A 5,300-nucleotide genomic window follows, 5' to 3' on the forward strand; every position below is an offset into this window, starting at 1 on the left:
ATGGACGCTGCCATCGCGCCTGGAACGGCCCAAAACCCCAGCCTACAATGTCAAAGTGCTCAAATCCGAGCAGTTTAGGGCCAAAACAGGCTCCAAAAATGCAAAAAACATAGTTGCGGCTGTTCCTCCTCTTCTCTCCACTCTTTTTCTGGTCTTATCTCTATTTTTTCAGTTCCCACACTTAGCTTTATTACTTGGGCACCCTTGGCCTTTTAGTTGACCTCAAACAGACCCCGAACAAGCCAAAAAGTGACCTCGCAGTGCATAGTTGTCACCTTTTTGCATCATCCGCACACCTGGCACTCAGCTTTTTTCCAATAATGCATCCCGCCACCATGTGAAGTGTCCCCAAAAGATGATCCTCATGATGACCTTTCTGAATAATTATCACAAGAAAAGACCCACGTTGTGTCCGTACTAATCCACCTGCAACTATTGACCCCATTCGACCTCCTGACGCCACTAGATGCCATATGACGCACCTGCTTACCTCATGTTGTCGGCCCGCGGATAGCTTGCTCGAGAAGTTTTACGCGCTACCAACTCCTCATAATTATAGAAAAAACACACTGGTACTGGTAATAGTGAAAATCGATGCACTATGTACACCCTGTCCTACATGTACACATGTGGGCCCCACGTAACCACCTGGCTTTGGAAAATGGGCAATTCCTAATTTGATGCACCATGCATGGGTATGTACATATGCGCAATCCCTTGCTCCAAAAAACTCCTGACAACAGGTGTTCTCATTGCTCTCTCAGTTGTTTTGTTAAGAAGTGTATTTTTCCCTCTTTAGAGAGAGAGAGAGAGAGAGAGAGAGAGAGAGAGAGAGAGAGGGGAGAGAGAGAGCGAGGATATCAAGTCTTCAAGCAAGCAGACATGGGAAGAGGCATCTATGCATTTCCTGATGACGTGTGGCTTATTTTGTTTTTTAATTGACAATTGTTTGTTTTGTTTGTTGGCTTGCACCCTCGTGGAATTTGATGGTGTTCAATAGTATGTCAAGTTTGGGCAACTACAATCTCTATTGCTTTGATGCTTCCTTGGTAATTTCGAGATAAGTGAGTTATGCTGACTTTGTGTCTTTTGATTGCCAACTTGATGAAAAGCTTTATTGTTATTGGCAAGATTGTGTAAAGCTGTCTGAAGCCTTGGTGTTCTCTTTTGGCAAACGGCCATCGAATCGACTGAAATTTGCCGTCATGGAAAGGATAGGATTTCATGTTGATAGGAATTGATATGCTATTCAACAGATGGTCGTGTCGTTCGACTAGGTCTACTGCATGGTGTCTATGTCTTTCTCCTCGCATTCTGCCTTTAAAACCGCACCCCACTTGGCATATATGTGCACAAGAGCATTACCAAGATCCGTATGTTTTTGCAGCATTCCTTCTCTTCTAATTCTATTGTGAATCTGTTTTTCTTTGTCAAAAGCTGTGGGTATTTTATGTTCTCTACGATATTGTTTGCAGTCTTTCTCTTGGCCTTCTTCGTGATGCTCTGGATGTGGCTTATTCCGATGATTTGCGCTACTAGCAAATGCATTCTCTTTTACATGTCTAGGAGGATCGACTGCAAATGGGCTGGCTTTTGGATGTAAACTTTTTTTTGTGTGGCTATTCTCTTCGTGTTGGTCATGTATTCTGCCTGCTGTGATGCATCACATGCTGAGATTGATCATGATTATACAATTTTGCGAGGAACATGCGTTCTTCACTACAAACTTCTTGCTTTCGCACATAAGGCTTGTAGGCTGAAGCAGTATGTCGCCCTCTTCATGGAGGCCTTGTGGCTTCTTGCGCAAAGACATTGGGCGTTTCACCTAGTCAGGGTCATCTACAGGCTGTAAAGAGGTTTTATTGTCTTTATGATTGTCATTTATGGACACTTCGGTCCATTTTGGAGGTTCTTGTTGTCTGGTATAGGTTGCTTCCAACCCCCAGAATCACTCTTCTTTGTCCTGCAGTGTGACCTTTTCAGAGGTCTCCTCTTTATGCCACCTTGCACCCAGCAGTTTGTTAACAACACTTTTTTCTTGGTTTAGATATGCCATCTTGCCTGAACTCGATGCAGGGTTCTTCTGACCATCAATGGCTGCTGAAGGTGTTCTTCATTCTGCCATTTTTTGCTCCTGAGAGATTGTTCTAGGGCGACCTACTGTGATTCTGAAGTGGTGACTCAGTTTGCTTATCCGTGGCATAGTCATTGTCTTTCACAGTTGCAGTTGAAAACATTCTTCTATGATCGTTTTTCTCGACTTGATTAGAGGCACCTTTATGTAAGCTTGAGGTTCCTACCTTCCCGTTTTCAGTGTAATCCAGATCCTCCTCATGATCAAATGAGGTCTGAATTTCTGCTACACAAGGAATGGCTTTTGGTGCCTGCATTGATCCTATCACATTTGTCATCATTATAATTTATGCTTTGGGGTGCTCTTGCTGGTCCTTTTTTGTCACAGCCTACAGTACCTGTAGATGGTGCTCAGTTATTATTTTGATACTCATCATGAGGTCTACTTGATCTGTGGCTCTTACTATTTTCTCGAGACAACTGATTTGGGTAAGTTGGCTCCCCTTCTCTTGTTACTGCATTAAAGTATGGGTCATATTCATCGGGGAATAATTTTTGAGTTTTGGTATTTGATGAGAATTCATGTCTTCCGGATGTGCCTTCAATATACTTGCTTCTATGCGAACTTTCATAAGTGAAGTCCTGCTCTCCGTCAAAAAGTGGCCTCTTGGAAATATCTGCATTACATGACCCTGAACTTTCTCTATCAATTTGTGCATGTGCTCTGCCTAAAGCTGGTATTTCTGCATTGATCTTGCCATCACTGCTCGCAATTGCAGCAAATAGTTTAGAGCTTGCATGGGAATTCTCATCGTGTCTCGTCTTTGATGGCATGTTAGACAAGTGGCCAGTACCTTTTTTCTTGAAACCCCCATTTTCATCATCATCAGCATCTCGCCCTTCGTGTCTTGGATGACACAAATTGTCATTTGTATTATCCACAGTGACATTGCCATCATCCTTTGAAGAAGAGCGTGATCTAGAGTACTGTTGTGCATAGTTCAGAATGGCAAGCCGGGCAGGTTCTTCAGTAGTTTCCTTGGCTGGGGAAGTAAACCCATGCTCATCGAAGACATCAGCAATGTCAGGAGATGAAGCAATAGACTCTTGAAAAACTTTCTCTACCCAAGGATGTTGGACACTCACATTCTCATTTTCCATATTGCCTCTTTGAGAGTTGCTCCTAGGGTAGCCTGACTCTCTACTTGCAGGCGCTCTCAAGTTTGTGTTGCTAGACTTGCCTGCTTTTGATGAGTTTCTTGACACACATGAGGCTGTTAATGTGCCTTCTTTCTGAGAGAGGGCTGCATCATCATCTTCAACATAGACAAAAAATGTCCCTGCCACTGTCACTTATCTCATCTGGATGTTGCGTGAGGTTTTCAGTTCTGTCGAGATTATTTTCTTCCTAGTAATCTGGCACTTTATGACGAGCTAATGATGCTTACTTAGTTTTACCAGGCTCATGTAATTGCTTGCAAAGCGGGCTGAATCTTGATGCTTTGTATATCTGTTCCTTGTTTCCTTCTAAGATGACTTCATCATTGTCCCTTGTATCATGCATCAGGATTGAACCTGGTTTGCAAATCTCATTATCTCCTTTCATATTGGCCCTTGTAGCCTTGTCATCGATAAGCGGGGCATGTCTTGCTGTGGCACATACTTAGTGTAAATACTGATCACAACAATAATTTAGCAGTTTTCCATGTGTGTGTTGGTCATTGATGTACAAATAGTTCTTCATGAACTTCGAGCGTGGTAGATGTACCATTATTTGGGATTTTTCTTAGTTCATCATAAAATCTTTATTACGGGGCCAAATCTGGGGCCATAGGACTGAGGACTATGTATGTTGTCGGAGATTCTTAAATCGCTTCTTGCAAGCTCTTCTCTTTGAAAAGATCTTTCTTGCTCTAGGTCGTAGCTAGGTGAAGCAGACTCATATTTGGGGAATGAACCTTTCTTTGGAGTGCGTCTAGATGCACCAAGTTTGGGGAGATGCCCTCAAGCTGCATAAGCTCAAAACACTGGAGCGCTTGCTCATCTTGACCATGTAGTGCATATTTTGTGATCAATACATTCCAAGAAACAACATCCCAAGACTTGAGTTCCTCAAGAACAGTTCTTGCTTTTGCAAAGGCACCACATTTGGCCACCAGAGCATTGCTGAGTACATACATATACAATAGCTCCTATTGTTCCACATGCTTTGAGGACACTGAGATAAGTCACGTTATCTGGAATGATGCCCTCATGCTTCATTCGGCTAAAAGACTTAAGTGCTAGCTGGTCTTGGCCATGGGCCGCAAGGTCCGTGATCTGTGCATTTCAAGAGACGACATCCCGATGGGGAAGCTCTTCAAGTACTATCTCTGCCTTTGACAGAGCTCCACTTGTGGAATCTTTTAATGAGTTTCATCTCCCTTATCATGGGCACTCAGAAGTCCACATGATTTCAAAATGCAAGTGAAAGTGAGCGCATGTGGAGGAATGCCCTCACAATGCATGCAATCGAAACAAAGCAATGCCTGCTCATGTTAACCATCTTCTACATAACCAGCAATAAGTGTTTTCCAAGTTGCAATGTCTTGAAAAGGGAGTGCTTCCAGCATACATTCTGCCTTTAAAATCGCACCCCACTTGGTATACATGTCTACAAGAGCATTTCCAAGATCGGTATGTTTTTGCAGCATTTCTTCCCTTGCAATTCTATTGTGAATCTATTTTCCTTTGTCAAAAGCTCCACTACAGCCGCATGCTTTCATGGCACAAGGATAGGTCACCGAGTTTGGGGAGATTCTTTCAAGATGCATAAGCTCAAAACATTGGATTGCTTGTTCATCTTGACCATGTAGTGCATATCCTGTGATCAACGCATTCCAAGAAACATCCTGAGATCTGAGTTTCTCAAAAACAGTTCTCGCTTTTGCAAACGCACCACATTTGGCATACATGTCCACCAAAGCATTGCTGAGTACATACATATGCAATAGCTCCTATTACTCCACATGCTTTGAGGACACAAAGATAAGGCGTGTTATCTGGCATGATGTCCTCATGTTTCATTTGGTTAAAAGACTTAAGTGCTAGCTGGCCTTGGCCATGGGCTGCAAGGTGATTAGTGCATTTCAAGAGACGACATCCCGACGAGGAAGCTCTTCAAGTACGACCTCTATCTTTGAGAGAGCTCTGCCCTTCGCATACATGTCAACAAGAGCATTGCCAGA

The 5,300-nt window shown here is 43.1% G+C and overlaps 1 pseudogene; it reads right to left on the bottom strand.

The window, feature by feature from the left end:
* Window positions 1-1,279: 1,279 nt before the first annotated feature.
* LOC147426626 (uncharacterized) lies at window positions 1,280-4,253 on the bottom strand (annotated as a pseudogene).
* Between the last annotated feature and the right edge of the window lie 1,047 nt (window positions 4,254-5,300).

Source organism: Adiantum capillus-veneris, chromosome 24 (genome assembly GCF_014529385.1).
Source record: "Adiantum capillus-veneris isolate H3 chromosome 24, ASM1452938v2, whole genome shotgun sequence".
In the NCBI taxonomy this organism is placed as follows: Eukaryota; Viridiplantae; Streptophyta; class Polypodiopsida; order Polypodiales; family Pteridaceae; genus Adiantum; species Adiantum capillus-veneris.